This window comes from Arvicola amphibius, chromosome 3, assembly GCF_903992535.2.
Source record: "Arvicola amphibius chromosome 3, mArvAmp1.2, whole genome shotgun sequence".
Taxonomy (NCBI): domain Eukaryota; kingdom Metazoa; phylum Chordata; class Mammalia; order Rodentia; family Cricetidae; genus Arvicola; species Arvicola amphibius.
Window position 1 is genome coordinate 77,567,601 of NC_052049.1, and position 10,554 is coordinate 77,578,154.

At 44.6% G+C, this 10,554-nt stretch overlaps 1 non-coding gene across 1 annotated transcript; it reads left to right on the plus strand.

Annotated features, from left to right (window-relative positions):
- Window positions 1–2,401: 2,401 nt before the first annotated feature.
- Window positions 2,402–2,505, plus strand: LOC119810862. The gene has a single exon (XR_005284808.1). It is a non-coding gene; the product is annotated as a U6 spliceosomal RNA (small nuclear RNA).
- Window positions 2,506–10,554: the final 8,049 nt, after the last annotated feature.

Genomic DNA, 10,554 nt, shown 5'->3' on the forward strand with positions numbered 1-10,554 from the left:
GAGGATCTCTGTGATTCCCCTGGGCTACATAGTGAGACCTTTGTTTTAAAAGGGTTAGGACTACGTTTGTTTTTGTATTTGCAAGGTTTGTTTGAGGGTGGGAGACAGCTAAGCAGTTAAGAGCATTTGCTCTTGCGGGGGTGGGGGTGGGGTGGGGCTGGGCTTCTGCTACCCTCCAGAAAGAGGCTCACACAACCTGTTCTGTAACTCCAATTCCAGGGGGATCCACCGCCCTCTTCTGGCCTCCACCGGCACTGCAAACACCCACACATAAATACATACATAAGTACTTTTTTTTTTTTTTTTTTTTTTTTTAGTTTTTCGAGACAGGATTTCTCTGTATTACCCTGGCTGACCTATAAGTCGCTCTGTAGACCAGGCAGGCCTCAAACTCAGAGATCCACCTTCCTCTGCCTCCCAAGTGCTGGGATGAAATGGAATGTGCCACCACTGCCCAGCTATAAATACCTTTTTTAAATTAAAAAACAACTGTTGTTTTAATCTGTTTTAGTGGGTATTTTTCTGTCTGTTGTTTTATAAACAGGACGAATAGACCTAGAAGGACAAAATTCCGTCTTTTAGCTTTTTCTCTTACAATGGATGACCCTAGGCTGCATCAGAGCTCTAGAAAAAACTTGACTTTGTGTGTGTGTGTGTGTGTGTTTGTTTGTGTGTGTGTGGTCTAACTCGTCAGCCTTCTTCCATTTCCAGCATGTTAGCAGTAAGTTTAAACAGCTTTTCTCTAAGGGTGACCAACCCGCCCTGGTCATTCTAGGAATAGGATATTGTATTGTGGGCTCAGCTAAGGCTGACTGAGGGTCTGGCTGCCGTTGCCTCTGACAGTTCTGGCTGGAAGTCTACCAGACTCACTAAGTTTGCTGATCACATGGAGATTTCTGGCTACCTTTGAGCCTCTTTTTGAGGGTGGAATCACATTGTCAGTCTCCCTTGCAACGTTTGCACAATTTTCTTGCTGACTTTTTGTTATCATTGTTGTTAAGCAAGGTGTGGCACTAAACCTATGACCCAGAACTTGAGGAGCGGGAGCGTAAAACAGCGGTGACCTCAGAGACCACCTAGGTTACACAATGAGTTCCAGGAAAGCCTGGACAAGAGTTAGACTGCCTCAAAATTGATAAGAATTAAAGTTAATTATTTTCTGGTAATCTAATTTGATATGGGCAGGAACAGCATGTTTTATTCAATGCTTTATTCTGGCATCAGCAGAACGTTCACACATATGATGCTTAGTATCTGATTAATAAACGGAACCAACCAATCCTCTGAGTCTTCTCTATTCTCAACCTGCATTCAAATCTTTACTAGTAGAGCTCTTCTAACCCTGGGGTACCCCAAGTATGTTTGCTCACTAAATAGCCATCTAAAGATACCATTAGTCTATTTTTAACTTGTGTGTATGGCTGTGTGTGCACACGACAAAGTGATGCTTGCACAGGACAGAAGGGTCACTAGTGCCCCAGAACTGAAGCTATAAAGGTGATTCTGAGAACAGGATGCCAGTCCCTGCGAGAGCGGACGCTTGAGTGTTAAGACATCTTTTCAGCCCGAAATAGGCTTTTCAAGCAGGGATTACTGAGGAAATATTTGAAGAAAAAAGAAGACAGACATAGAACTCTGCTCAGTTTCCTTCTGCCGTCAGTACCCAGCCAGGTGAGAGTGTCAGGGATTGCTGCAGCCCCTGCTGGTTGATTGCCACCAGTACCCAGTGAGAGTGTCAGGGATTGCTGCAGCCCCTGCTGGTTGCGGCCATGCATCCTCAGTATCTTATTGATAACCAACAGCATTTTCCCCAAGGGCCATCATGGTTTCTTCCTAAGTGAGAAGTTCACATCATAAAATACCATAGAAACTTACGGTCACCCTTTCCCAACTGTAACTTTTAAGGTTTTTAACTTTTATCTTATTTTATTGAGACAGGGTCTTCTCTACATAGCCCATCCGGGGCTATGTAGACCAGGCTAGCCTCAGACTCACAGAGATCCTACATAGACCAGGCTGGCCTCAGACTCACAGAGATCTATGTAAACCAGGCTGGTCTCAGGCTCACAGAGATCCACCTGCCTTTACCTCCCAAGTGTTGGGATACACACACACACACACACACACACACACACACACACACACGTATTCTAACCAAGATCTTAGAATCAAAAATAGAATAAAACATAACTGGAGGCATGCCGCCCTGGTTTCAAAACAAATAGCAGGGATCTCCTGGGTTAGTGACAAGCTCATGATGTCCTGTATACAGCCAGGGTCAGGCACAGCAGCATGCCTCTAGGACCATCACTCAAGAGGCAGAGACAGGTGGGATCTCTGGGGGTTCAAGGCCAGCCTAGTCTACACAGCAAACTCCAGGCCACCCTGAGCTATATAGTGAGAACTGTCGGCAGCACATATACTAAAAGTGGAACGATACAGAGAAGATTAGCATGGCCCCTGTGCAAGGATGACACGCAAATTCATGAAGCGTTCCATATTTTTAAAAAAGAAATAAATAGATAAATACAACCAGATTAGTTTTAACAAAGTCCTCATACAAGATCCAGTTGAGCAAAAATAAAAATCATTATTTAATATCAATATTAGTATTCTGTAATGATGAAATTTTCCCCTTACAAATTGCACCTTACTTTAATTTACCCTGATACTATAATTGAATAAAATTTATCTGGCATCAAATTAAAATTTAAAACATTTTAAATTTCTATATTACATTTGTTTGTTTGTTTGTTTATTATGTGGGTGTTTGTACATGCCACAGCACACACATGTGAAAGTCAGAGGATATCTTGGGGGGGTTGGTTCTCTGCTTCCACCATGTGGGTACCAGGGAATTGAACTGAGGCAATTTTACTTGATCATGCTATCGAGTGATATCAAGTGATAGATAATGCCATATGAGCCATCTCACTGATCTAGGGTACAGAATCTTTCAGTATAAACCCCCATAGATTGTTTGTTATTTCCACTGGGTTTTGTGTAGTCCAGACTGGCCCTGGCTCTTTGTTCTTCCTGCTTTCTGGGACAATAGGTGTACACTACCATGCCTGATTTCTGTGGTGCTAGGGATGGAACCCAGGGATTTCCTGTTGCTGAGCAAATGCTCCACACACCACGTTCCGCCATCATCCCAGATCCATGGATTGTTTTGGGTCTTTTGAGATGGAGTCTTACCCTGTAGCCCAGGTTGGCTTGGACCTCACAATGTAGCCAAGGCTGGCCTTAAACTTATGGCAATTTTCCTGCCTCAGTCTCCCAAATATCGGCTTATAGGCCTGAGCCACCTTATCTGGCAAGCTCTGTGGGTTTCAGCCAGTGAGTGCATTCAGACAACAGGCAGCCAGACTAAGAAAAGGACACTTTCTACAATCTCAGAACCCCCAGTTGGTACCATATTGCTCCTCAGCCCTCCCTGTGTACTCTGGTCAGTACCACCATGACTTCCTGCCTTCTACAAGCCACAGATTTGGTTTGTCTGTTCTTGAACTTGTTAGGACTCTAGCTTCTGCCAATCAGTACAAATCTGAGCTTCATCAAGTGTGGATGTATGTTCAGTTTGTCTGTGGTGGTTAATCTTCATCGCCAACTGGATTAGATTTGCAGCCACCTGTGAGACACATGTTGGATTTGGGTCACAGACTCAATAAAAAGGGGGTGAGGGGAAGAGGAGGCCAGCTGGACATTGCTGTCTTCTTTCCCTGCTGCTGACTGGGAACGCAGTGTGCCCAGCGGTCTTACACCGCTGCCACCACGCCTTCCCATCCATGGTAGACTGTACCCCATCACGCCATGAGCCGAAGGCCCCCTTTCTCCCTTGCATTGCTTTGTGTTGGTATCCAGTCACAGTAATGAGGAAAGTAAGTCACGTGTTTCCTTGTCTCCTCCCAGCGCCCTTCCCGGTCTGCCACTGTCAGCTTACGCATGCTCCTGCACAGGCCATGTGAGTTTCTTAGTTCAAGTGAAGAAAGTGGGATGCTATCTCAAAGAAGAACAGACAAAACGACTGCCTAAAATGTTAGTTTCTACTGTTTTAAATTCCCACCAGCAAGGTATAAGAAGGATTTCTGTGTCTTCAAGAACTTTGCAAAACTTAGCATCCTCAGCACTTCTAGCTTCAGCTCAGCAGAGAGGGCGTCATCCTGCTGGGAACATGCTCCTGTGTTGTCTCTATGACGGATTAAATCGCAAAGCTACCCTTCTGGTGTTTGCTTTAGTTGTTCACTTTTGATAAAAAGTCTCATGCAGTATGCCTGGCCTTGAATCTCCAGTTCTACCACCACTGTGTCCAGCTATTTCTTTTTATTTTTTTATAAAATATTTATTTATTATGTATACAATATTCTGTCTGTGTGTATGCCTGAAGGCCAGAAGAGGGCACCAGACCCTATTACAGATGGTTGTGAGCCACCATGTGGTTGCTGGGAATTGAACTCAGGACCTTTGGAAGAGCAGGCAATGCTTTTAACCTCTGAGCCATCTCTCCAGCCCCCAGCTATTTCTTTTTGATGCGTGTTTCTTTTATTCCTTTTTCTTTATTTACTGCTCTAGTTAGATCTGCAAGTGTAATGAATAGAAGTGGCCTGAGTTATGTCTTCATACATCCCTAACCTTGGGGGAAGGCAGTGCTAATTCGTTTGTCACAGATATTCAAATTGAAGGTGAATTTTCTTTTTTAGGGGTGGGGGTGAGACAGGATCACAAATCTCATATATCCTAGGGTCGTAAACTGGCTCCATAGCTGAGGATGGCCTTGAACTGCTGAGTGCTGGAATAACTGACAGGCACACACCCCCTGCTCACTGTGGGCATTGCCTACAGTTCTACTGTTATTTTTCCTGCTGTGACAGACTACCCTGATCACAGGCAGCACAGGCGAGGAAAGGGTTTCTCTGGCTCCCAATTCCAGGTCACAGTCCACCACTGAGGGGAAGTTAAAGCAGCAAATTAAGCAGCTAACACATCACACCCACAGGGAAAAAACCGGAAACCCTCACACCACCTTGGCTTGCTTGCCTAGCTTTCTCTTATCTTCTTATATCAGAACCCCACGCCTAGGGAATGGTACCATCCAATACCAGCTGGGTCTTCTGATATCAGTGAAATCTTTCCCCAAGGCAGGCCCATAGGCCACCCTGATCTAAATAACTTCCTGGAAAGTTCTCTCTCTTCCCAGGGAGTTCCAGGTTGGGGTAAGTTGACATTAAAATCAACTATCACACTAGGCAAGTACTCTACTAATTACGTGACACCCCAAGGTTCTGACTGAATTTTGCGGGAGCCAAATCAACTTCCTCGAGCCAGGCCAAATGTTGGGACTGTCCACCATGTTGGCTAGGACATACCTATCCCAGGTTAGGAAACCCTGCTTAGTACAGCAAAATGGGCTGAGACCAGCAACAGCAGGACAGAAACGACAGCAGCTGAGCTGTACTGTACCCGATTGCAACACCTGCCCAGCTCCCTGCATGCCTGGTTTTCTATAGGAAGCATTTCTTAGCCCTATAAGCCTCAGTCTTAAGAAGCTTTAGCTGCCAACAGGTGAATTTAGGACATTCCAAACCTTTCTGCCCGCTGATGAGAAAAGGAGCAAGGGTGATTTCCCAGAATTCCCTGGGCCCACTGGACTGTTGTTCCAAAGGGCAAAGGGCGGGTGCAACCACTGTCCCTTTCTCAAGGACTCAGGGGTGTGGCAAGAGAGGAACCAGAGTGCCAGAACCACCCACTCTCACGGTCACCCAGCTCTGCAGAAGTGTGAGATGTGCACCCAGCCCCCTCAGGACACAGACCAGGAGAAGTAAGAGAGGGCCGTCCAACTGTTCCTGCACACTTTCTCAAAAACAATAGTTCTGACTACTCCCGAAAGCAGGATGCTTGCTTTAGCAAGTCACCCATCTGCTGGACAGTATCCAAGGGCAGGCATCGCAGAGCTCGGAGCAGGCCTGTGTCGCCAAGGCTGGGGCGGTATCAGGGAGTGGAGAGTACTGGCCTTGGGCTCAGCACCCAGGGCCTTCAAACAGAACTGTCCAGTCTTTTAAGTGTCCCATCTTCCTCAGAACCCTACTCGACCTTTGCCTGGCTGTGTGACTGCTGTGGTCACCCAGCCTACAGCTCCCCACCCAAGGTTCCTGAGGCGTGAGCCGTGCGAATATCTGTGACCTGCTTCAGTGGCTAGATAAGGCCAGCTGATGAGAGGAGGGCACGGGCACCACAACCCCGCCTGCTGCCGCTCCCCATTCCTCTGAGCAGGACTATGCCTAGCTGCTTCCTGCTCAGCCTATGCCCCCTGCCGTATCTAGCCACTCTAACTTGGGACAGAGTTCTACTCCCCTGAAGTCAGGCGTATATTCCTGACGTCCATCCAGCTCCTACAGTGTAAGTGATGCCCTGAGTTAGCATTTAGCACCAGTTTCTAACTCACCTGTGAAGTAGGGGTAAACATGGCTCCTCAGGGAGAACTGGGAAGATCAAGTTGCTGATAACTGTCTGGATATTTTAGTTACTTTTCTCCTTGCTGAGACTAAATATCTAACAAAGCCAACTTAGAGGAAGGGTTTATTTGGTGTCAGGGTTTGAGCGTACCGTACCCCTTCTTGAGATAGACATGGTGGCTAGGGCGCCCAAGCAGCAGCAGCAGGAGCATGAAGCAGCTGGCCATATTCTGTTCCCACCCAGAAAGTATCCATGTAAACACAAGCATGTGGTCTGGAGAGAGCTCAGTGGTTACAAGCACTTGCTGCTCTGGCAAAGGAGCCAAGTTCTGTCCCAGCATCCACATCAGGCAGCTCACAACTGTCTGTAACTCCAACTCCAGGATTGCCTACGCCTCTGCCCTACAAAGGGACCTGTGCTAGTGTGCACATACACACACGCACACACACACACATGATTTTAAAATACCAGTGCATACAAGGTTCAGTGGGGCATGTTCCATCTGCAGAAAACATTTGAATAACCCTATTACCATATTAATCGTCACATTTAAGCCATCTTGATGACACCAACCAGACTGGCAACATGTGCACATGGACTTGACACATCTACTCATAAAACAGAGCAGGATGTCACCATAACGGTTGCTATTCTGCACCAGTCAAGATGAAAGGTAGCCCTGTTAAAACAGGAGAGCTCTGTTAGTGGGGGAAATTAGCTTACATTTGTTCAAAGTTGTTTATTTAAGAGGCAGGACCACAATTACACAAGATAACCTGAAACCTACCAACCTAGCCTTGAACTCACAGACAGCATCCTGCCTCAGATTTCAGGCATGTGCCCCAGGTCTGGCCTCATTTGTTTAATTTTGACATTGTAAATGCAAGCTTATTCAAATTAAACTGAAATTAAAAATTCATTCCCTTAGTGGTACAATGCCCTTCACAGTGTCCAATATCCCTGGTACTAGTGGTCACCATTTCTGACGCAACTTCTCCAACGCCGCGCTTGCTCACTTGAGTGACCTAGCTGGATTTCTGTTGCTATGATAAAACATTCTGCCCACAGCAGCCTGGGGAAGGAAAGGGTTGATTTAGTTTACACTTCCCTGTCACAGTCTATGGAGGGAAATCGGGAGGAACCTGGAGGAGGAACTGAAGCAGAGGCCATGGAGGGCTCTGGTTACCCGCTGCTTGCTGATTTGCTCATCCTTGTGGCTTGCTCATCCTGCTCTCTTTCACAACCGCTGCCCCGCGGTGGCACCGACCTATAGTGCTCTGGGTCTGCCCATATCAACCGTTGATCAAAAAAAAAAAAACTGCTCCCACAGACAAGCCCAGGACAATCTGAGGGTGGCCGTTTCTCAGGTAAGGTCCCCTCTCCCCGATGACTCTCACTTGTGTCAAGCTGACAAAATCTAACCAGTGCAGCACCTGTCTCCTTTCTGCATTCTTGATTTCTGCTTTTTCAAGACAGAACTCTCTGTAGGCAGGCCTGGCCTCATACTTACTATGTAGCCGACAATAACCTTGAGCTCTCAACTATGTAGCCGACGATGACCTTGAGTCTTGGTCTCCTGCCTCTACCTCCCAAATACTGGAATTGCTGCCAGGCTCTACCCCAGCTTCAGGCTTCTCTTTGAATCCGGTTTCCCCCTTACTCTGCATTCTGCCTTGGATTCTGTCCTGGATTCTTTCTGCACACCAAACTGACTTTCTCACAAGGTAGGAGCTGAGGGTAGGGAAGATAGAACAAGTACTTCTTTTATTTTTCTACTAATTTTTTTAATTGATTTTATTGAGCTCTACATTTTTCTCTGCTCTCCCTTCCCCTCCTCTCCCCTCCCCTTCAGCCCTCTCCCATGGTCCCCATGCTCTCAATTTACTCAGGAGATCTTGTCTTTTTCTACTTCTCATGTAGATTAGATCTGTATATGTCTCTCTTAGGGTCCTCATTGTTGTCTAGGTTCTCTGAGATTGTGATTTGTAAGCTGGTTTTCTTTGCTTTATGTTTAAAAACCACTTATGAGTGAGTACATATAATAATTGTCGTTCTGAGGCAGAGAGAGAATATCCAAATTAACAAAATCAGAAATGAAAAAGGGACATAACAACAGACACGGAGGAAATACAGAGAATCATCAGGTCATATTTCATAAACCTGTACGCCACACAACTGGAAAACTTAAAGGAAATGGACAACTTTCTGTGTAAATATCACCTACCAAAATTAAATCAAGACCAGATAAGCAAATTAAACAGACCTATAACTGTTCAAGAAATAGAAACAGTCATCAAAAGCCTCCTAACAAACAAACAAACAAAAAGCCAGGACCAGATGGTTTCAGCTCAGAATTCTACAAGACTTTCAAAGAAGAACTAATACCAATACTCCTCACATTATTCCACACAATAGAAACAGAAGGAACATTGGCAAACTTTTTTTATGAGGCTACAACTACCCTAATACCCAAAACACAGAAAAACATTACTAAGAAAGAGAATTACAGACCAATCTCACTCATAAACATTGATGCAAAAATACTCAATAAAATACTGGCAAATCGAATCCAAGAACACATCAATACCATCATCCACCAAGATCAAGTCAGCTTCATCCCACAGATGCAGGGATGGTTCAACATACAAAAATCTGTCAATGTAATCTACCATATAAACAAGCTGAAAAGTAAAAACCACATGATCATCTCATTAGATGCCGAAAAAGCATTTGACAAAATACAACATCCCTTCATGATAAAGGTCTTGGAGAGAGCAGGGATACAAGGAACATATCTAAACATAATAAAGGCAATATTCATCAAGCCAACAGCCAACATCAAACTAAATGAAGAGAGACTCCCAGTGATTCCACTGAAATCAGGAACAAGACAAGGTTGTCCACTCTCTCCATATCTATTTAATATAGTTCTTGAGGTCCTAGTTAGAGCAATAAGACACCAAAAGGAGAGAAAGGGGATACAAATTGGAAAAGAAGTCAAACTCTCACTATTTACTGAGTATAGTTTACATAAGAGACCCCAAAAATTCTACTAAGGAACTTCTACAACTCATAAACACTTTCAGCAATGTAGCAGGATACAAGATTAACTCAAAAAAATCAGTAGCCCTTCTGTACACAGATGATAAAAGGGCTGGAAAATAAATCAGAGCAACAACACCCTTCACAATAACCACAGATCACATAAAATATCTCAGAGTAACTCTAACCAAACAAGTGGACGACTTGTATGACAAGAACTTTAAATCTTTGAAGAAAGAAATTAAAGAAGACACCAGAAAGTGGAAAGATCTCCCATGCTCTTGGGTAGGTAGAATCTACAGATTCAATGCAATGCCCATCAAAGTCCCAGCAAAATTCTTCACAGACCTCAAAAGAACGGTACTCAACTTCATATGGAAAAGCAAAAAACCCAGTATAGCTGAAACAATCCCATACAATAAAAGAACCTCTGGAGGCATCACAATCCCTGACTTCAAACTCTACTACAGAGCTACAGTACTGAAAACAGCCTGGTATTAGCATAAGAACAGACAGGAGGACCAATGGAACCAAATAGAAGACCTGGATATCAATCCACATCTTCGAACACCTGATTTTTAACAAAGAAGCAAAAATATCAAATGGAAAAAGAAAGCATATTTAACAAATGGTGCTGGCATAACTGGATATCAACATGTAGAAGAATGAAAATAGATCCATATCTATATCCATGCACAAAACTCAAGTCCAAATGGATCAAAGACCTCAATAGAATCTTATAGAAGAGAAAGTGGGAAGTACATTTGAATGCATTGGCACAGGGAACCACTTCCTAAATATAACCCCAGCAGCACAGACACTGAGAGAAACAATTAATGGGACCTCCTGAAACTGAAAAGCTTCTGTAAAGCAAAGGACACAGTCAATAAGACAAAACGACAGCCTACAGAATGGGAAAAGATCTTCACCAGAAAGCAGCCAGGGTACTGGGAGGAGGGTGTATAAGGCTCTCCCCATTGCTGAATAAACAAGTCTGCTGTTTGCCTTTTACCTGACTCCCAGTGTTTATGCTATTGACTCCACACCTTCTCACCCACT